This window comes from Paramormyrops kingsleyae, chromosome 4 (genome assembly GCF_048594095.1).
Source record: "Paramormyrops kingsleyae isolate MSU_618 chromosome 4, PKINGS_0.4, whole genome shotgun sequence".
Taxonomy (NCBI): domain Eukaryota; kingdom Metazoa; phylum Chordata; class Actinopteri; order Osteoglossiformes; family Mormyridae; genus Paramormyrops; species Paramormyrops kingsleyae.
Genome location: NC_132800.1, coordinates 43,956,244 through 43,979,951, shown reverse-complemented (window position 1 = coordinate 43,979,951; position 23,708 = coordinate 43,956,244). Strand labels below are relative to the sequence as shown.

The 23,708-nt window shown below is 42.1% G+C and overlaps 2 long non-coding RNA genes across 3 annotated transcripts; one reads left to right on the top strand and one right to left on the bottom strand.

The window, feature by feature from the left end:
- Nucleotides 1-5,881: 5,881 nt before the first annotated feature.
- LOC140588874 (uncharacterized) lies at nucleotides 5,882-23,281 on the bottom strand. 2 transcript variants are annotated; one of them, XR_011990104.1, is made up of 4 exons: nucleotides 23,164-23,281; nucleotides 22,932-22,981; nucleotides 10,616-10,677; nucleotides 5,882-6,179 (listed from the first exon to the last, which is right to left on the bottom strand). It is a non-coding gene; the product is annotated as an uncharacterized lncRNA (long non-coding RNA). The 2 variants fall into 2 exon arrangements; XR_011990105.1 differs by lacking the exon at nucleotides 22,932-22,981.
- On the top strand, nucleotides 11,235-14,441 carry LOC140588873 (uncharacterized). Its single transcript, XR_011990103.1, has 2 exons — nucleotides 11,235-11,512; nucleotides 13,953-14,441. It is a non-coding gene; the product is annotated as an uncharacterized lncRNA (long non-coding RNA).
- Nucleotides 23,282-23,708: the final 427 nt, after the last annotated feature.

Here is a 23,708-nt window from a genome sequence, read left to right as displayed (position 1 = left end):
CCAGCCCCCGGTCCCAGATGGTGAACAGAGAACGGGGGTGTGAAAAGACCCCATGCTTCCCTCCGCCCTCTCATATGTGGTGTTGGTGCGTGTTGTTCTAAAGTGCTTTAAAACAGGGGAAGGGCATGGTGCTAACCACCCTCTGCCAATCAGCAGCTGGTGTCAGCTCGGCCCCTCCCCAGAACCCTCAATGTCTATGTGCAACTTAAAATTGAGAAGTGGGCACTGGCACCAGAGGTAAGGCTGAATGAACAGACCGCCCTCTGGATGCCATTCCGTGTGCCCACCCCCAAGGCCCTAAATGTATGTGTCATGAGAGAGTAAGTAATGAGAGTGTCTAAGTTGTGGTGTATGATTGAGACACAGGTGGTCACGGGGGGACAGAGGAGGAATACCTCCCCTGCATCCCAGCGACGCACCTGCACCTCAAAGCCCTACATGTGTGTTGGGGTGACGGAGCGGGAGGAGGGAAGCACTTAGGGATGGGGAGGGAAGGATCGGGGGGGGCAAAGTACCCCCCCTCTGGAGCCAGCTCCCCCACTGACCCCCATAAGTACCCCCGTTCCCCGGAATCCACCCAGGGCGGGGGGTCCAGGCCCATCCAGTTGACAGTGTGAGCAGTTGTTAGAAGACATAAAACCCATCCTGAACATCCGATGCCCTGTATAGTGCACTCTATGCAGGATTTTGTATTGTATTAATTGTAAATTGGAACTTCTAATCAGTTCAAAGGTTTTTAAACATGTCTTACACCAGAAATTGTGGTCCCAGCTGATTGATAAATCTGCCTCCCATTTTGCAATAGGAAGGGATATTGATTCATCCATTTTTCGAAATTGTCCTGTATATTTTAGACAGTAATTTGGGGGTTCTGAGATTAAGGAATTGTGCCACACTTGGTGGTATTTGTAATTTGATTTGATTAGACTTGAATTTCCTTTTTACTATAGATTTAACTTGTTGATATTCTAAAAATCTATTCTTGTTAATCCCATGTCTTTTAACTAATAAGTCAAAGGGGATAAAGTCTATTTCTTCGAATATATGTTCCAAGTATTTAATACCTTTACAACTCCAATCCGGGAAATTTATCATATTATTGTTTAGTAGTATGTCAGGGTTGTTCCAGATGGGAGTACGTTTGCATGGGATTAATGAAGACTCAATCGTTTTTAGAAACTCCCACCATGCTGTCAGAGAAGAGCTGATACTGATGCTTTTGAAGCATTCGTGTCGTTTAATGTTTGAGCTAATGAATGGTAGATCCGAAATCTCTATGTTATTGCATAGTGCCTGTTCTACGTCTAGCCAAGGTTCATCTAAGAGGGTATGTTTTAGCCACCCTGAGTTGTTTTGAAGCCTGTAGGCTAAGAAGTAGCGGTGAAAGTTAGGCAGATCTAGTCCTCCTCTATCCTTGGTCCTTTGCAGCGTTTTTAAGCTAATACACGGTGGTTTATCTTTCCAAAGGAATTTAGAGATGGCGGAGTCCAGAGATCTAAACCAGTCAGGTCATGGTTTACTTGGAATCATTGCAAATAAATAATTAATTCTTGGTAACACCATCATTTTTATTGATGCAACCCTTGCCATGAGTGATATGGGCAGGGACTTCCATCTAACCAGCTCATCCTCTACCTTCTTTAAAAGTGGGATGTGGTTTAATTTAGTTAAATCTGCCAGCCTAGGTGAAACATTAATACCTAAATATTTAATATCCCCAGATTGCAGTGGAGTGGAGGAAGAGTTCTGAAAGGAGCAGTTAATTGGAAGAACTGTAGATTTTAACCAGTTTATTGAAGAATCTGAGACTCTTGAGAAAGAGTTTATTAATGTAATTACCTGAGAGAGTGTGGTTTGTGAGTGCTGGAGAAAAAGTAACACATCATCCGCATGAAGACTGACCTTATGTTCCACATTCTTGCATTTAATGCCTTTAATCACTATAGCCTATCTAATTGCTGCTGCTAGTGGTTCAATAAAAATTGAAAACAGTGAGGGGGAGAGAGGGCATCCCTGCCTGGTGCCCCTCTTGAGACAGAAGCTGGAGGATGTTTGGTCATTTGTCCTAACACATGCTGTTGGGGAACTATATAATATTTTTTACCAGTTTATGAAAGAGGTTCCAAAACCAAATTTGTGTAAAGCTGCAAATAAAAAATTCCAGTTAACTCTATCGAATGCTTTTTCTGCATCGAGACAATATTGTAATTTGAAGGTTTTTATTGCACGAATAGTCTATCAGATTAAGTAATCTACGTGTGTTTGTTGATGAGTGCCTCCCTTTTATGAGAGAACTTTGCAGATTATTTTAAGGTCAACATTAATAAGGGATATTGGACGATAGCTGGTAGGCAATATTAGGGTCTTTGCCTGGTTTTAACAAGAGACTAATGTTGGCAGAATTCATATTTGGTGGTAGTCTACCATTTTCCTTGGTTTCCTACAACATTCTGTAGAACGTTGGTGACATAATTGTCCAGAATTCTTTATAGAATTCTACTGGAAATCCATCTGGGCCTGGAGCCTTATTATTCGGCATACTGTTCAAAGCTTCCTGGAGTTCACTTGGTGTCAGCGGAGAATCCAGTGCCATCGTTTGATTATCTGATCATTTCGGAAGGGTTATACTATCAAGAAACTGGTCAATTTCGTCTTTAGATGGGATTATCTGTGGTGAGTATAAAGATTTGTAAAAGTTCATGAAAGTGTTGTTTATTCTATCAGGGTGATATACTGTATCCCCGGTTAAGTCTTTAACAGCACATATAGTTGTTTTCTCTTTATTTATTTTTAACTGGTTTGCTAGAAATTTACCTGATTTGTTACCATGTTCATAATTTTGCCATCAAAGTCTTTGTGCTAAGAATTGAGTTCTTTTATTAATAATTTCATTTAATTCTAATTTTGCTTTACGTATTTTGTTCAGTATTTCCTGTTCCGGGGATGATACATAGGCTTCTTCTAAGGATTTGATGGTTTCTTCTAATTCCTGAATACACTTGTTTTCTCTTTTGTTTTTATTTGATGAGAATGAGATTATTTCACCTCTCATCACAGCTTTGCCTGCTTCCCAGAGTAGATGCTGATGTTCCAGGCAGGTCATTATAGTCTAAATATAAAGCCCACTCTTTTTTGAAATAGTAAAATCTCCATCTTTAAGCAAAGATGTACAGTATTAAATCTCCAGTTTCTAATTGGTGGAATGGCCTTCTTATTTATTAGGGTTAAAGATACAGGAGCATGATCGCTGACAGCTATAGGGTGTATCTCAGTGTCTGAAATGTCACTCAGCAGTGAGCTGCTGACTAGGAAAATGAGCTGCTGACTAGGAAATTGACATTTATATGAGGCGTCTGAACTGACATTCTGTTGACTCTCCAGTTCCACTGGATCCGTAGGTGCTGGAATCATACATGGCTATCAGATCAGGCCACAGCCACTCATTAAGGGAGGCGAGACATTCAGTAGGGTTAAGTACCATCCATAATTTTCTTATAGTGTTTGAGGAAGTATGCGTGTGTGTGATTGTCTGTGTGATCATGTACATATTAGGTTGTAGGGAACAATATCCAAAAAAATATGATAAGTAGCTGGTAATTTGACCTTGTCAGGACATTTTTAGCCCCCAGAAAGGGAAACTGACTTTTTAAAAACCTGTAAAGGCAATGAAAATGATTGCATTTGGTTTGATTACGTATGATTATAATTAGGGCTGGGTATATTGTTATAGTTGGGATTAAGGTTACGCCCATAGAAAGTCATAGATAGACCCCACAAAGATATTAATACGAACGTGTGCATGTTTCCTGCTATGCACTAATATCGCCTCCAGGGGGAGTATTCCTGACTTGTGGCGTATGCTACTTGGACTAGACTGCTGGTGACCCAGACAAGGATTATTTTGTGGAAGGTACATGGCTGTTGGTTATTAGTCTTAGCTGGAAAAGTCTTGTTTTCTTTTTCTTCACTGTATTTTGCCTTGACCTGATCTGAAGGCCTGTTCCCTGTTCTGAAAATGATCTTCTGTTAACCTGCTTCTTTTACAATTATTACAGTACAGTCAGCTTTTAACATTTTGTGCCACTTGAATTTTACTACGCAAAAGTCCCAGAAGGTGAATCAAGCCCTTAAGATGAGAACCAAGAAGCCTGTCTGCTCCTGAGCTGTAAAAACCTGATGATTTCACTTACCTCAGAATTTGGATTTGTCTTTGTCTTACTGAGAGAGAATGTGCATGTAACCTCCGTTATTAGACATATGAGAAATTAATGACATCAAGTTTTGAATATGTTCAAATAAAACACCATTCTCTCCATTTTTATATTGGTTTATTCATAAGTAAAAAACTTTTATTATGGTCATATTTAGCCATCACCACCACTGCTTTCAGCTAATCCTCCATCACCTCGACCATGACCTCGGTCTCCTCCTGGTCTTTTTCCACCACTGCCATTACAGCCTTCAAGTCACATATCATCTCCTCTACTATCTTTTTCACGTAAAAGGTCCTCCAAAATTGCCTGGATCTGAGCCTCTGTCTCTCTTATTGCTTTTTCCATCTCATCTATGTCGTCCAGCACTGCCTCGATCTCAGCCTCCAGCTCCTCACCTTTGCATTTTTCTCCTTACTGCTGTCCTTCTCCACGTCCATTAATGCTTTATTTAGCTCTGTCTCCTTCTCCACCAGTCTCATATGTCCATCCATCTCTTCCTCCACCACAGCTTGGTTCTCATCTCTCTCTCTCTCACTTGACTTTTTGGTTTTTCATATTTTCTTCCTTTCATTTTTTTCAGAAAGGCAAACTTTTTTGTCCAGAATTTCAGTTTTTTCTCTTCTCCTTTGCCCTCCTGGCTTTCCGATGCTTCCCCAGCCTCCTTTGCCACCACTGGGGGCCTAAAGCAGTTTAATGGAGACCACGTCATGTTTCAGTGTTTCACGTTCAATGCTTAATTTGTTCTGAAGTGGAATAGTGCTTACTCCACTTTCTATACCTTCAAATTGTTGACCTCACAGCTGTCACTGTAACATAGTAAACATTCTACTTTGAAAAAAACCTCTTCTCTCACTTCTTTGTGGTGCCATTTGTTGTTAGAAATCATTGGTTTACACAGTAACAGCACATATTATTGCACAGCAAGCAGTGGCACTTGCAGAAAATTTCTGTTGTGGTGGCCATCAGCGACCAGCTGTATTTGTCTCTTCTATGGTTCTGCTTAAAAAATTAAATGATTCATATTTTGTTTGTATTTTTTTGATGTAAGGTGGCCACCTGCTTACTGGGTTTGGCCGTGGTCACCTCTAGGCATCCTTAGATCTGCCCTTGATAACAAGGCCCTGCAGATATGGTATTGAAGGCCAGGACATGTAAAGCAGGGATGGGGTAAGGAGTAGGGATTTTAATTAGCAATGGTAGTGGATGCTGGTTTATGGTAGAACACTCAATACTTCACAAGGCTCTGCTGAGAAACAGGTGCTTTTAAACTTTGCTAACTGATGACCATAATTAGTTTCAGCTGGGTCTAATATTCAGGGGAGGCAGAGCAGGAACTGGCTAGGTGGCTGTATGGCTTGGTGCAGGCGTGACAGGGCTTTTAAGCTATAATTTAAATGTATTTGTGATGTAGTGATATATAATTATCACCACTGCATATTGTATATCACATTATATTTTATACCCAAACTGTAGTAGCCACACCAATACTTTCAGGTGCATGAACATCATCTCACCAGTGGGTAGCAAAAGCGAATCTCTCATTAACAGTGATGACTTGTTCACTGATCTTGGCTGTGAACCAACTAAACTACGACTCATTTACTGACAGACTGTACCACGGGTCATTGAATGAGCTGAACAAATCAGTGCAGGAACCAACACAAATCTATGATGGAGACAAATATGTGTTTTTTATTTAATTCCTGCTTATATACAAGTCTGGGTGATAAATCTTGCCAAACTGGATTAGTTAATGTCATTAAGTTAAATTTCCAAAAATAACTTAAATTATAAATCCTGCAATTTACAGATGGTAGGTGTTTTCTGTTCTGTGCTCAGCATTTCAGGAATAAACAAACCCGTCACTTAATTGTTGTCCAGACAGTATCCTGTGCATCTTCTCCTCTTTTTTGGTCTCACTTCTTGGGTAATTTGATCTCCATCCGAGAACTCATCAGGTTTTCCCTGTAAAGAAAAAGCTTTACTTTCTAAATCAGCTAAAGATAATTAAACATTCAGAGTTTCTTTTCCTACAATAACAAGTTTGATTAAGCAGAGACACTTTCCTTCCTTTCTTTTTTTTTTTTAATGTGTCCTGTCCGGCAGCTTTTGCAAGCAGAATAATGGTCTGAATGCACTGCTGTGACAGACATATTTGCTTTACCATGAGGGGCTCTATAAACTCTGTATAGGCCCTTCATGTTGGTCAATATCTTTTTATTCGTATGTTTACTGTATTTTATTTAATACATGTAAAATATTCCAGTTGCCGAGCTGCCCGGAAGGGAGTGATAGATTAGGAAAATGAGTGAAGAAAAGGGGTAGGGAGAGAGAAATTAAAGAGAGAGATTAAAGAGAAGGAAGGAAAGAGAGAGAGAAAAAAAAAACAAACAAAGGGGGAGACAACAGTGGGACAGAGAGGCTAAGAAAGACAGGAGTAACGTAAAAAGCACATAAGGCAAGAAAAAAAAGAAAAAAACAACATTTTAAATACAACCAAAAAAGGATAAATACAAAGACACAACCAAAAATAAAGAAAATAAAACAGATATACAGACATAGAAAATTGTTGTGTGTGTGCTTGGAAGGGAGCATGGAGGTGTATTTGCATGTGTGTTCTTCTGTGTGGGGGAGGTGTGTGAACACGTATGCGCGTGTTGGGTGCGTGTGAATTTCTTCATGGAATGTACTTGATAGCGAGGGGGGGGGGGGCGCAACCCCACCCCACAAGAACCAGAGGCCGGCGGAGACAAGCCCAGGAGACCCAAGGCGTCCGCAGCCCCCCACGAGCACGGAAGAGCCAAGGCGCCACGTTCCCACGACAGCTGTATCCCCACCCCAGCAGGAGGAGGAGGGAGGTCCCAGGCGCAGCCCCCCGCAGCCAAAAGGGCACGAGCCCCAGAGAACCAGAGGCAACAGGCAGCCGACCCCGCGAGGGGGACGGCCGCTCACGCACGGGTCAAGGCCAGGGCCCAAGAGAGCCCCACCCGCACCAGAGAGGCCCGAGCCCCCCCCCCAGGCCATCACCCGGGGAGGAGGGACAGCAACCATGCCAAGGAGGCAGGAAGGAGCAGCTAGCCCCGGACCCAGGCCCACACTGCCCACACAGACACCTCGCAGACACACCTCTCAGCCATACACATAGACCATACACCCACTCACACAACAGACACAGACACATACACAGAGACAAAAAGACATAATCCCATCCACTCCGGACCGCCTTCCGCCATGCGGGGGAACGGACGCCACCCCCCAGCGCCAGCCGCAACCCCAGGGTGCCGCCAGCCAGATGACTACCCGAGTGCCCCCCCACCATCGCGGGCAGGGAGCAGGGGTGTAGGAAGACCTGCCCACTCTCCTCCCACACGCACCTGTGTGAGAGGTGGAGTGTTGGATGCATGTGTTGGTGATTGTGAGTGTATGTGGTGTAAGGGATGAGTATGACTGTTGAGAGACTTAAGATGGATTTAAACTTGACGGGGGAAGCGAGGAGGAGCACTGCTTGCAAACAGCTCTCCTCCCCATCACCCTCCCCCCGCCAAGACCCTCAATGCATATGGTGTAAGTAAAATTGAGGGGCGGGCAGCAGTGAAGAGGTGAGTAGTGCCCCTACCCCCCAAGGCCCTGTGTGTATACTGATATGTGATGACTAAAGTGCAATTAAAACAAGGGGAGGCAGAGGGCCACTCAGCACAGCGAGTAAGGCCATGTGGATGGCCCCCTCGCCGCAGCGTGCGCGGCACATTCTCACCCCGAGATCCTACATGTGTGCGTGGCATGTTATGTGAGTGAGGGAGGAGAGGGGCTGGGATTCATGATACCAGGGGGGAGATTACTACCCCGGAGGGAGCACAGGCCACCCCCGCGCAGGAAGGCACCCACCGAGGAAACGGCCAGGCCCCGGGCACCAGAGCCCCAGACCCCCCCACCCAAGCCCGCACCAAAGAGGCCAACCACCCATCCCAGGGCCAGCCCCCTCCACCACCGGCACCCCAGACCCCACGCCCCATGACCACCAGGCAGTACCCGCCCAAGCCCCCCCCACCACCACCAGCCAGGGCAGACACCCAGACATCACAGGACGGCAGCCACAGCCCCCCCAGCTCCAAAAAGCCGCTAGCCGCCCACAGCCCGAGGGCCCAACCCCGCCACCCGCCAGAACCTCGAGGAGACGAGACCACAGCCGACCACCCCCCCTACGTAATGGAATTGGTCAGAATGGACCAGAGAGAATCCAATTTGCCCAATTGATTTTTTTGGAGGGAATCAGACATTCTCTCCAGACTTATGTGGTCTACAATTAAATTTCTATACTGAGTAACACATAAATTATTTTTTGATTTCCAGTTCATGAAGATAGTTTTCTTTGCAATGCCTAAGGCAGTAAGGATCATGCGCACTTTATTTTCTTCCATATCTAATACACTTGCATCACCTAAAATGCACAATGTAGGTGAGGTTGGGATATAGCAATTAAACCAAATTGATAGATCCTCACATATCCTTTGCCAGAACTTCTGAACTGGGGTGCAGTACCATATGGCATGCATGTAGTTCTCCACAAAGTCACCTGAGCAGTGGGTGCATAGGTTGGATAAGGCCCATTTGGAACATCCTTTGTCCTGTATAATGAGTTCTATGCAGAGTTTTGTATTGTATAAGCTGGAAGTTCGGGTTTTTAGTCATTTTGAAGGTGTTTAAACATATTTCTTTCCAAAAGTTTTGATCTGAATCGATGGATAGATCTTTCTCCCATTTTGAGATTGGAAGGGAAATTGAGTCATCCATTTTTGACAATAATTTGGGGCTAGAAAGATTTTCAAATTCTAGCAGCCATGGAGGTATTTCTAAGTTAAACTGATTAAGATTGAACCTTGCCTGAATCATGGACTTTGGGAAATGAATTTGTTTGTCCTAACACATGCATTTGGGGAGCAGTATAGTGTTTTAATCCAGCTTATGAAGGATGACCCAAATCCAAATTTGTGTAGAACTGCAAATAGAAATTTCCAATTGACGCTGTCAAATGCTTTCTCCGCATCTAGAGAGATAACTGTGGTTTCTAATTTGTTAATGGAGCAATAGTCTATAACATTTATTAATCTACGTGTATTATTGGCTGCGTGTCTACCCTTGATAAAACCTGTTTGGTCGGGATGTATAAGGAATGTCGTGACTTTTTCTAATCTTTTGGCAAGAACTTTGCAAATTATTTTAAGATCTACATTTATCAATGAGATTGGGCGATAGCTGGATGTTAGTGTTTGGTCTTTACCAGGTTTTAGAAGCAGGCTAATGTTGGCAGAGTTCATGTTTGAAGATAGCGTGTGATCGTCCTGAATTTGAGTAATCATTCTGATAGAATACTTTGTAGAATTCTGCTGGGAAACCATCTGTACCTGGAGCTTTATTATTTTGTAGAAATTGTATGGCTTCATTGAATTCAGATATTGATAGAGTAGAGTCTAGAACCCTAATTTGTTCATCATTTAGTTAAATTCCAATTTTAGTTTTCTCAGGTTGCGGCGATGAAGCATACGCTGTTTCTAGTGATTTAATCTTCTGTTAAGTTCCTTTGACTCACTGCCGTGCTGAGCCTGTCAATTTCTGGGTTCAATACCAAGTTGAAGTCTCCTCCCATTATAAGTGTGGAGTCCGAGTGAACAGAAAGTGAAGTGAAGAAAGCATGAAAAGAGGAGGGGTCATCAGCATTTGGTCCATAAACACTAGCAATGCAGAAATCCATATTTTGAATAGATAAATTAAGTATTATAAATCTACCTTCTGTATCTGTTATAGTATTGTTAACAGTGAAGTTTATACTTTTATTAATCAATAGGGTTACGCCTCTGTTTTGAGTTGTAGCAGGCTGAGTACATGTGAGGGTACTGTGGGAAGGTATGTATGTGCTCAGATGTTTTAGCCATATGAGTCTCTTGAAGAAGGACAATGTCTGCCTGCAGATCTCTTAACCGATTTGCAATTTTTATCCTCTTTTTCCTGGAACCAATTCCACGTACATTCCATGTGACAAATTTAAGTGTGGTCATGTTTATATTAACTGTTAAGTTGTTTGATGTTCGCTAAAGGTGTGTGTGTGTGTGTGTGTGTGTGTATTGTGTATGACCTGTATGTTTGTATCTGTCCTACAGTATGTGTCTGTGTCTGAGATGGACATGTATATATCTGTGTTGTATGTTTGTGTGTGTGTGTTGGTACTGAGTATACATTGTGTCAGTATTAATGCTGTGTATTGAGCAAATGGCAACATTTGAGATAATAGAAAGATAACAGAAAAAGAAGAGAAAAGATGTGGAAAGAGATTTACGTGAACTAAAACAGTGCAGGTCCCAAAGAAGTGGTCTGAAGGCCACAGAAAGCCCTGTCAGTGACAGTACCTGATCGTGTCGGCTGGTCCTGCTTCCCCTCTGCTGTCAGTCAGAGCTCTTCCTCAGCAGTGCTGAAACAGTTAAAAGTGACGCCATTCACAGAGTGCACAGTAGCCCGTAGTGTCAGGAAACAAAATCGCACATATCATGAGGCACATTTCAGGTTTTGTACATTAAAACACGCCGAATTCAGGAATGTAAACCAAAAAATTCTACGAGTTAGGGAACACCCCCTTTTTTGAGACCAAACTTTGGGAACTGTAAGGAAAAGCAGTAAAGATGCCCCAATGTTCTTGGTTGATCATTTGAATGGAGACAGTGTTAGCTATTAATGATCATGGGGGAATGATCAAAGGGGAAGTCAGGGAGAGAATGGGGGTTCTGGTCGGCACCACTAGGGTGATAAGGAAGATAACTAAATTACAATGATCATAAAAGTCTCCACCCTATCCTGCCCCATCCCTGCCCAAGGCTCCTCACAGGCCAGGGGGGTCACTCTTCATATGTAAATTCACTCACAACACCTACACACAGCACCTTGTTGGGGAGGGTCTTTTGGGGTATAAAGGGGGGTGAAGAACTGCCCTTAATTTGTATTTGAGCTGCCTTTCAGTACCCGGTGTATGTCTACGCTGTATTACATTATATTATTTTTACTGTTCAATAAACCACCATTTTGCTGAAACTGCGGAGACTCTGCAAGTGGATTCCTTACATCTTATTGGCGAGCCAGCCAGGAGAAGGGGCTAACAACTGGAAGAATCATCTGGGAACCTTTTTTTGGCTGATATTTTCCTCAAGAAGAGAGAAGATTTCTTCACCTAAGAGAGAAGACTAACCAGAAAGCTTCATTCCAGACGTGCCACCTTCTTCTGCGAACCGAAGGACCCAGAAAGAATCACGCTTGTGAGTATAACTGGTTTGCGATATCAGACGTCCGCTGAGACAAACAGTAAAGTAATATAGGAAATAGGGAGTAATTCAAGACTTAGGCATGAGAATTCTCCTGGTTTGACCTGTTTATTAGTAATAAAGGGTAAACAGGAGGTGTGTTTGTAGAGGAACTGGGCTTTGGTAAGAAAGCACCAGCAGGGTTCCCCACATTGTAACCCTGTGTCCTTGAGATAAACCACCACTGTAGGTAAATTGTGTAAGTTTATACTGTGAGAGTTTAAATTTATACTCAGAACCTACAATGATGGAGTGGGCCATCGAATATGTTGCAAAGCATTGCAAGGAGGGATCATATGGATCTCTCATAGATAAGCTAGACCCCCTAGAGTGGCTAGAGGAGGCATGCAGGGAAAGGAACATAAAATGTTCCAAGAAAAAGCAGAAACATGCTAACGTGTTACAGGCCTTGCTGGAAGGACAGCAAGAAATTAAGTGCAGACTGGCAAGTTCGCAGTCTGAGTGTACTCAGCATAGGAGTACAATCGGTGAATTGAGGAACAGAATAGAGAGTCTCAAACAGGAGAACTCTGCTAGTCGAGCAGAGCGTCGGCTAGCTGCAGAAAACAGCATTGAACTGAGGCAACTGGTAGCTTCTCATAGGCAGGGCCTGGAAGCAGCTAAGAAAGCTAATGCATTCCTGCAAAAGGAACTGGAGAAGTGTCAGAATGCTTATGAGGCACTTTGGTCCAGAAGCATTAGAAACCCAGAAGTGCATAAAAAGCGTGCTGGGGATGAGGATACTGTTCTAAAGAGCAAATTAGAACAGGTTAAGGGACATGTTACAGCTTTGGGCATTAGTCTGCTGGAAGATTCTGACAGTGATAGTAAGACTTCAGATGAGGGAGCTAATGTGAGCCCAGTTAAAGTTGCACCAGTTCGTGTGAGAGAGCGCAGGACACGCAGAAGGGCAGCTGCCGAGGTTGACGGGCAGCCTGCCACTGCACAGTATGAATATGAGGAGGTTTGTGAGCATATTCCACTGGCTGTGTCTGAACTGGGAGATTTTTGTGCTAATGTGGGTAAATGGGATGGCGTGTCTGATCCTCATTCCTACTTAGCTGAGTTGCAGAGACAAGCCAGAGCAAATGGTCTAGATGACCAAGATTGCTGTCGAATAGTTCAGTTAACCATACCTGCAGACCTAGTAGAATTGCTCCCTGACAATTTCAAGATGGCTGTTAATGGTGAATGGGCAAATGCACAGCAGAGAGAGGCAGCATTATTGGCCATGATTGGCAGTCCACAGCCAAACTGGGGGAGAATTCTGGAGACTAAGCCAGAGAGAGGGGAAAATCCTGTGGCCTATATGAATCGCTTATTTAAGTGTTACACTGGGAATTCTGGAATTCCAAACCAACAGAGGAATGACCCAGCATTCCTAGCATTGGTCATGCAGCAGTATGATCCAATAATAAATGATGCTGCAAGACTAATGTTGAATTTGAAACAAAAAGAAGGTAGTTTGACCTTTGCCTACATCTGCAATCTCCTCAGTAGCTGGAACGAGACAAGCCGAAGTTCCTTAAGAAAGGTGAAAAAGGTTTCAGCAGTAGCCACTAAGGAAGGTAGGCTTAAATCTGCTAGGAAAGATGCTTGTCACAATTGTGGTAAGATAGGTCATTTTAAGAAGGATTGTTGGTCAAAGGGTGGAGGTGCAGCAGGACACAGGCCAAGGGTACAGAGAGATGGGGAATCTAGATGGAAGAAGGAACCAACCCCATCTGTACCAGCAATGACTTATGAAGATATGAACAAATTATTACATGAAATCAAAGAAGTGGTAGCACATAAGCGTGCTATTCAGACTTATTCATGTGTCAAATGCAAGGGGAATGCTTATTTGAAGTCACAGGGGTACCTGGCCTCTGTTAAAAAATTGGATGATGTGAAATCAGATGAATTTGCTAGACCCAGTGTTGAAATTACACTTAGGGGCTACTGTGACAAGTGGCTAGCAGACACGGGCCCTGCAGTCACTGAAGCACAGCAAAGCACTTCACAACTCATCCAAGATTGGGCAGAACATGACATGTTCTCAAAAAATGTCCAGAGAATTCTAGAAGATGATTTTCTGTCTGAAAATCATACCATAGGAAATACCTACCAGGGGAACAAAAGACAATGGGATGATGTTGTAAAACACAACATTGCCAAATTTACAAAAGGGAAACAAGTATTGGTCAAAAATTGCCTCCAGAAAGGGCTTTGGGATGCAAATTGGACAGGGCTACATGAAACCGTGGACACCTGTGGGGAGGGCAATCTTAAGCTTAGAATCAAAGAGAGGAATGGACCAGTAATGAAGTGGTTCCATGGTGACCAATACAGACCGATTCAGAATGTAAGATGTTAACCTGACATAAGAATGAATGCTGCACTTGATGTCTTTCAGGTTACATACTCCAAGTCTCACTGAAAACTACGGCACAACAGAAGAAATGATCAAGGGGGGCAGATGCATCGTACACAGCAAAGGAAAAGCATATGTCCAGCGCAGGAACAACGATGTAACCAGCCACATCGGTGCCATAAGTGGGATAACTTCCTCGGGACAATGCAAGGACTCTGCAGACCTCATGCGAGGAAGAAAACCACCTCACATGTCAACCAAATTTGCATTAACACATATGGGAAACTACAAGTGTGACTGTAAGCTTGGGTTGAGAATCGATCAAAAGTAAATGTTTGTCTTAGAATGTGGTATATTCTAGATATTTGTATAATCCCTGTTACCACCACATACAGCCATATTATTGTGCAATAGGATCTGAAGAACTTACACACATAATTGATTGATGCTATAAGCTGATTTTGTTGGGAATTGTGATTCAGAGGGAGAGTATTCTTGGGGATTTGGGAGGTATACATAGTTTGTAGAGATCTTTGTGTAAAAAATAATAATTTGACATAAGTAATCTATGTAACACGGGAGCATGGGATGACAGTACAGGATGGAATAGCAATGTTAGCAATAGAAAGTTTAGAGGGTTGCAATATTGGTAGGAATATAATAATGTGCTCAGGTGATAGGTTAAATCCAAATCTAGGTTGTGGGTGGATGAACAGGAGTGATGTACACTGTGTGATCTCCACAGAAGTGGTGAAGCCACAGTATGTGGACATCAGGTTCATTGGTAACAACACCTATTGCATTAATGCAATTAACAATAGTTTAACCACAACCAATTTACAGTACAGAGCACCGAGCAATGCTTTCTGCATTCAGGTGATCTACCCAATGAACATTGAAGGCAGAAAATTGTACTATACCAAGAATAGGATTGACCTTTACTTAAACGACCCTTATGCAGAATTCCTCCAGCCTGAGCCTTTGCCTGAAACAAACAGGATTCAAGACCTGCAAGAGGTTGAGCAGCAACTGACGGTTCAGCTGCTTAAAATGCATGAGCGTGAGAAGGAACTGACAGAGCAGGTCAGTAACTATATCAGTGGAATGTCGACGCTGAAGGAGAACTACCAGGACATGTACTGGGATGTACAGTTCAAAGCAGATATCACTGCATGTGTCGTGGTACTGCTGCTGGGTGTGGCCTTGATGGTCTATCTCAGATTCCTAAGGGAACAGCGGAAAAGGGACCTTGGATATGTGGAGAGGAAAGTGTGCATGACACAAAGTAGGGTGTAGGTTATGGAGACGGACAACCACACCGCTACGACCTCCCCTATCCGACCCTTGTGTGTTGACCACTGATCAGTGTGATGCTGGTACTGTGCTCTGGGTAAACCTTTCACTGCTCTTGCACTAAGGCTCAAGGTTTAAGGGGGGATTATGTAAGGAAAAGCAGTAAAGATGCCCCAATGTTCTTGGTTGATCATTTGAATGGAGACAGTGTTAGCTATTAATGATCATGGGGGAATGATCAAAGGGGAAGTCAGGGAGAGAATGGGGGTTCTGGTCGGCACCACTAGGGTGATAAGGAAGATAACTAAATTACAATGATCATAAAAGTCTCCACCCTATCCTGCCCCATCCCTGCCCCAGGCTCCTCACAGGCCAGGGGGGTCACTCTTCATATGTAAATTCACTCACAACACCTACACACAGCACCTTTTTGGGGAGGGTCTTTTGGGGTATAAAGGGGGGTGAAGAACTGCCCTTAATTTGTATTTGAGCTGCCTTTCAGTACCCGGTGTATGTCTACGCTGTATTACATTATATTATTTTTACTGTTCAATAAACCACCATTTTGCTGAAACTGCGGAGACTCTGCAAGTGGATTCCTTACAGGAACCTAAAAATTTTTGACAACTTTTATTAAAACGCACAAAACCTGCAGACAAGCATGCAAAACTGAATGTCCAGGACAAACAAAAGAATGTCACAGCAGAGAAAGTCTGTTCCTGTATGTATGTTTTGCTGTATTTCAATAATCAAAAGGTGCACAAAATCTTTCTTTGTGTCAAAAGACGGCATGAAATCCCTTGATTTGACCACTGCTCTTATGTAGCCATTTCTCGCATCAATTCCATAAATAGCACTCGCCGCTTCAGTCACCATTCTTATGCAATGTTCTACACCCTGAGAATGGCATGGTATGTCCACACAATATGGCTGCTGGACAATTTTCTTCAGCTCTTCATCAGAGAGTACTTTTGTAAGTGGCGGTTCAAGTGTGCATTGATCCAAAGGAGGAAGTAAGTCCCGCAGCGTTCCAGCACTGTCTTTAATTTGTGGTGGTCGAAATTCCCAGATATGGTGTCGAGATGACATAGGAGCTGCGCGAATCGTCATTATGATATCAACAGCTATTTTTCTGTTTGACTTATCTTCATCTGCCAACGCAGCCAAAAGCACATTTTCTTGGTGAGCCCAATAGGAATTATGTTGAATGACGGGCCATGTTGTTTTTCGGTTGTCTGGTGTGAGATGTTTTTGCATCTGAATTTGTTTCAACAGGTGATTCGGACCATCTGTGCATTTTGGGTGCCACTTGATTTGGAACCACATAGGTCCGTAGTTGTTGACAATAAACTGTGTCAAAAAAAGGAGCTTGCTGGTAGGTTGAACCGTTCCTACATATAAGTAGCCGACAAATTCTACTTGCAGTCGTTAGCCATCTTGCCATTGACATAGCTCCGGGTTTCTCACGAAGCAGATCATCACTGATGACGCCTGTTCTGATTGCTGTTATGATGTTATACAGATAATCTTAATCTCGACTGAGATCATTGTGAGCAATTAATGGAAGCGGCTCACCATCAGAGATACTCTTGAAGTCGGCTTTTGTCAATGTCTCGCATGTTGTCAAGGCTTTGCCTATCGGTCCTTTCCACTGAGTTGGTCCTTCGGTGGGACCAATCAGTTTCTTGCACAAGTGTCGCAGTGGAAGCTCATTCAAGTGCATGCAGCACACAATCCACTGCACCGGACGGTCGAGTCGGCATTCCAGCAAATGCATAGCTCCACCTTGTGGGCCAGTGTTAACTGCAGTGCAGTCGGCTCCCACTGCCAAGATCTTGTCCTCAAGACGCATTTCCTTGACGGCTGCATGTAGCCCATCCGCAATGGCTGAACCAGTTCCTGTCTCCAGAGTTATGTGATGCAGATACACAGTTACAGGCTCCCCAACCAGCACATAATGATCTTCGACTTTTACATGCATTTTAAAACGGGCAAAAATGATCTCAAACCGAAAGAGCTCCATAGTCAAACGAAAACATGTCCGAAATGCCCTTATATACAGACACAGATATGCATGCACACATACATACACACAAACACACATGCACGCACACACACAAACACATATATACAGCAACATAAACAAGCTGTCTTCCCAACAAAATTTTAGAAGTTGGGTATGATTTAGTCGCCTTTTTCGCACAATTTAATACAATTACGTATACATATTTCCGTATTTTTTTTACAGTTAGATACAGAAAAATGGCTGTAAATGCAGCACACACAGTACCGGACATCGTGCCCCCCCACTTCTGCAGACAATTGACTGTCTGACCATTAAGCGATGCACAAATTGCAATACCGCTGGGCAGGGGCGATTCTAGGTTCAGAGCTTTGGGGGTGCTGAGCACCCAGAGAGCTGCCCAGCAAGGCAAGATACACTTTACTCGTCACAATGAGACTTTCCCTGCCTCTCAGTGTACTTTCAATCAAAAGGCAAATAACCAAACCACGTGTACATTTAATAAAATATATGACTATTATTCTTGATTGACAGATCATGATCTTCTACTTTTACCTGAATGCCCGTCCTTTTTTTGAAAAAACTTCCTTATATCCATTATGAACCTGGCCGTCTTTCTGTGCAAAATACACACACACACACACACACACACACACACACACACACACACCAGAAGTTATAAAGTTAATGGGCATCCAGTCAGTTAGCTACCTTAGGTTTAATATTCGGAACATGAAAAAATAACCAGCTTCTCTCGTTCCATTTCAAAGAGGACTGGTAAAACGGTTGGCAATTTAAGTTTTTAGATTTAGGCTACATAAATTTCAATGGGAGCAACAGGACGGTCAAAATGTTGCTGATTGTAGGGCGGATTGTAGGGTAGCAAACATCGTCAGAAAACGTGTTTTCAACACTGCAGTTTACCTGTGAGGGTAACAGGGCTGTCAAGTTTTGAAGACAGGCAAGAGTGACATTCCACAGGATGCCTCTTCATTGGTTGTTGTGTTGTATTCTACCCAGATACAAGAGTACTATTTTCTGATTGGCTATTGTGTAGACCCTTTCTTTTTTTTTGATTGGCTGGTAAGTGACAGGCTCTTGGGGCAAATCTTGTCCGACTTCAACGTCATAAAAGAGGCGTGTTTCTATGGAAGATTATAAGCACAAAAATTCAAATGGCAATTCATTTTGCTATTGGCAATTCAATATTCAATCAGAGCATGCATTTGTCATTTCAATATTTAATCTGAGCATGTAATTTGAAAATATATCTTGCAATCGGCAATTCAATATGCAAAGTGCTTATGCAATCCTTAATTCATTTCAAAATATTTAGAATAATAAATAGAATAACAATTCACTGAATTGCATTTCGTATTGCCATGGGTTTTTTGCCAATTTATTCAAATGGCAATTCATTTTGCAATTGGCAATTCAATATTCAATCAGAGCATGCATTTGTCATTTCAATTAATATTTAATCTGAACGTGTAATTTTTAAATACATTTTGCAATCGGCAATTCAATGTGCAAAGTGCTTATGCAATCCTTAATTAATTTCAAAATATTTTGAATAATAAATAGAATAACAAGGCACTGAATTGCATTGCGTATTGCCATGGGTTTTTTGCCACTTTATTCAAATGCAATGGCGTCCCCGGCAATTGCATTGCATGTTGGGGAAGAAAACTCAATTTGCAATTCCCAACTGTCAGACCGCTCATCAAGGCGGACCTTCATTAACGACGTCACTTCCTTGTTTAGGGACTTGTTCGTTCAGAGAGTAATAGCGACAGAAGAGCCTGTAGCAAGTATTTGTGCCTTAGCAGATGACATGGAAAACAATCGGGTATCAGCAATAGATGTGTTTGATAGGTTGCTTTTGCTCTCACAGAGGGTAGAGGAACTTTCCATCTTAACTGGACTTGACACGGGAAGGATGCAAACTAATCTAAGAGTGGGGAGACCCGCCATCGAGATACCTGTGGTGGCCATTGAGGGCTACCTCTATGGGCTGATATTTGTGCTACTTGAAACTGAATATGAATTGTGTATACTTGAATATGCAGTTGTCGCATTAAAAAAACTCAATCTGAGTTTATTAGTTTAATCTGAATTCAGTTCGCAAATTCAATTTCAACTTATTGAGGAAAAGTAATCGACCACAGGTTCACAACGCAACTCATTTCCACGTTTAGGACAGTTCTGCAGGTCGGGGTAAAGTGGAGGCGTGTGCCGGGATGTTGCAAGAGCAAATACGGGATCGTATACGCATCATCATATACGTAATGAGAATTAAGCGGTACCCGCACTGCTATATGCTGATACCCGATTGTTTTCCATGTCATCTGCTAAGGCACAAATACTTGCTACAGGCTCTTCTGTCGCTATTACTCTCTAAACAAACAAGTCCATTGAATGCTGGTGAGGCCCTAAACAAGGAAGTGACGTCGTTAATGAAGGTCCGCCTTGATGAGCGGTCTGACAGTTGGGAATTGCAAATTGAGTTTTCTTCCCCAACATGCAATGCAATTGCCGGGGACGCCATTGCATTTGAATAAAGTGGCAAAAAACCCATGGCAATACGCAATGCAATTCAGTGCCTTGTTATTCTATTTATTATTCAAAATATTTTGAAATTAATTAAGGATTGCATAAGCACTTTGCACATTGAATTGCCGATTGCAAAATGTATTTAAAAATTACACGTTCAGATTAAATATTAATTGAAATGACAAATGCATGCTCTGATTGAATATTGAATTGCCAATTGCAAAATGAATTGCCATTTGAATAAATTGGCAAAAAACCCATGGCAATACGAAATGCAATTCAGTGAATTGTTATTCTATTTATTATTCAAAATATTTTGAAATGAATTAAGGATTGCATAAGCACTTTGCATATTGAATTGCCGATTGCAAGATATATTTTCAAATTACATGCTCAGATTAAATATTGAAATGACAAATGCATGCTCTGATTTAATATTGAATTGCCAATTGCAAAATGAATTGCCATTTGAATTTTTGTGCTTATAATCTTCCATATGTTTCATCCGAGTTCCGACTTGGAGAGAAATAATCGAATGTATCATAATGTTACTCAGCTCAGAATTTCCGAGTTCCGAGAGAAAAACGAACGCACCATTAGACTCCAGCGGAGACACGTTTGTTTTATAGTGAGGCGCTACTGTGCCGCGGTCTGGGGAAAAATTGGGCTCTGCGGCATATTAGCCTACAAATTATTTTTCCGCGTGAGAAATACAATGTGTGGCGGGAGTGCGTGACAAAAGAATGAAAAGAGTGACTGTCACTCTCAATGCGTGACACTTGAGAGCCCTGGGGTAATGTTTTTCAGCTAATACTAATAGGAGACATGGTCTGACTCCTACTACACAGCAAATGTGCCAGTGTTAAATTAACACTGCATAGTGTCTATATGTGACCACACCATTCAGTGTTACCTTTAACACTTTTCAGTGTGTAGTGAGTGTTGTTTTTACAGTGTTAATATTTATTAACTCTTATAGTGTTCAATTTACAACCTAGAGTGTTAGGACAACGTGTCTCCACCTCTTCCCAAATTGCCAGCCCATATGGGTGGCACACAAGTAAAAAATGGGTGGCCCATATCTGCCCTATTTTAATGTGCACTCATTTGAACTCATTTGACATTCAGCTGCTGTGTTTTACTAACCCACCATAATAAGAAAGACTTAGACCAATATAGCCTTTTTTCTTTTTATGCGAGTTGTATTTCAGTTCAGCTCATTGTTATCAAAAAACTGTGCTGAAAATCCTCTGTGGTATGAAAGTGCGTGAAATGTATGGCACCAAACACAGATTTTGAAGCTAGACTCTGTTAGATTGCAGCACATAATTATTTAGAAGGGCTGAAAGAGTGTATTTCTGCTGAAGCAGATATAATGGGCGGTGGCCTCATTGGTTTTTAGACCACAATCAAATCACTTTGCTCATTTAATATTAAGATTTTCATTAAGCTTAATTTTTAGAAACCCACCACGATCGAGGCTGGTATGGTATTGATATTAGTCTTTACCACATTTCATTATCTGCATTTTTAAGTTGCCTATTGTATATTAATTGATGTGTGCATCTCTGAAGAAATCACAATTGTAAAGATACAGAAGATCCAAATAATCTTCCAGGAAGAAGCAGACTTATGAACGAAACAAAATGATTGGTTTTCCATAGCATTTTCCTCAATGCATTTAGCCAATGCTATAGAGGCTAAACCACCCCACCTGGTCCTTGGCTGAAACGCAAGAGCCATTTCGGTGGTTTTAGTTCTCTTGCCTTATTCATCACAATTGCGGTGGATTAAAAAATATCTATCAAGTCAAAAACAGTACTGTGTTATGCTATGCAAATATGCATCCAGCACCATTGGTCTACAGGGGAGTGGGTGGTACCAGGAGCTGCACAGAAAAGGGTATCCCGACTGTCCTAACACCTTTCCACATATATTAATCATCCAAAGGTAGGACTGGCAATCAAACATATTACCACACTATTAATATATACACCAATCTGGAGACACATCCGGTACATCTCCAAGAGTTTTTTCTCTGATACAACAACAACATGCGCCCAGCTCTTTAATCTTCAAGATTTGTCAGAGTCAAACCAGAAAAACTTTAATACAAAACAAGAGAAAGCTGTAAGGTCCTGTTTGGTCAGAGTCTTTCTCATGATGGTGGGTAAATCTGGGATGGCTCTTCTGATCCTCATGATGTCTTGTTCGCATATTAAAATGGGGCACATATGTAGAGGTAGAGACTCTTTGACAACACTCTAGGTTGTAAATTGAACACTATAAGAGTTAATAAATATTAACACTTTAAAAACAACACTCACTGCACACTGAAAAGTGTTAAAGGTAACACTGAATGGTGTGGTCACATATAGACACCATGCAGTGTTAATTTAACACTGGCAAATTTGCTGTGTACCTAACTATATAAAGAAAGAGTTACTGAAGGTTAAATGCAGCTAACATGTCCTGTTTTAAGCCAAGTACTCACACCACCGCTCCAATGCGTCTCAGCCACCATTGCTGGAGCCAGTCAGAGTAGCGGAGAGTGAAGCTGGAACGAACCATTTTTCGGGGCTGGGGGGGGGGGGTATCTATACTAGTTATTAAAATATTACATCTGAATGATTTTTCATATTTTAATACTGTCTCACATAAACAGCATGAACTGTCAAAAAAAAGTTAGAAATCTTTGGGGGTGCTTTTATTCATTTTTAGCCCAAAAATGGGCTAAAATCGCCCCTGCCGCTGGGCAATTTGTCACTAATTTTCACACTTTCCCACACTAAAAAAGGGGGTGTTACACTTGTCAGAAAATTGATTGCTATACATTTTTTTAATTACAGTTGTGGGTTGTACAAAACATGAAATGTGCCTAAAGATCGCTCACTTCACTGCGGGCTAGTGCACAGGGTGCTCTACCAGCCCTGCTGATAAGGGCTGCTGCTCTCACACTGTCTCACTGCACCTTGCATGCTGGACACACTTGTGTTAGAAAAAGACTGGCTGCAGGTTTGAGGTTTTAAAACAGGAAACACAATAAACGATGGTTAGACACAGCTGATGCCTGAATATTTATAAATGACTAATATTTAGTGTAAGGATTAACACCAAGGCAGCTGATCCTGTGTGTAACTTTGGCACTTTACCTGCTCAGCAGTCCTGGAGGTGTGAGGTACTGAGACCCACTGGCCTTTAGCTAAGGAAGAAAGTCAGAGTTACACTGTATCACAGTGTATTAACACACAGCCCACAGGAAGTGTATAGTGTCTGTACCTGACAGACTGCACATCTGCTATGGCCCAGTCTGGGGCTGAATGAGACGCAAAAAGACCAAACAGACAGGGAACACAAAACACAGTGACATCAGACATGTCTGACCTTTGTTATAAACATAGCAGACCAGGAAGATGAGACAGAGCAGAAGGATGAAACAAATCAGGATAAAACAATGCAGGTGATCTGGGTTCAGGGTCGTGCGCTGGAGAGGGTGGGGAGTGGACTGGCCTCCAGGATGGTCTGTAAACAGAGTATAAACATCATCACTGTTAGGGTGATAAGCAGTGATCTCTGTTATAAACATGCATTACCTGTAGTTCACATCAAAACCATTATTTTGCGAAACAATATATTATGCATACATATATAAATTCCATATTGCCATCAATGTAATCTTAATATTTGTTGTATAAGTAATTCTGATGTATTAAAGTCACACACAATCCACAGTCACCTTAATCTAAATCACTCGCCATTAAATTACCTTTGAATTTCAGCTTTGTACAGTTTACAAGCTTTGCATCTATACTTTTGAAGCAGCAGTAGATCAGCATATCTGCTTCAGTGATGTTTATCAGCTGCAGACTCTGTGTGTTAGAGCCACTAACATGAAACAGCCTCCCTGTATAGTTCTGTCCAATATTAAC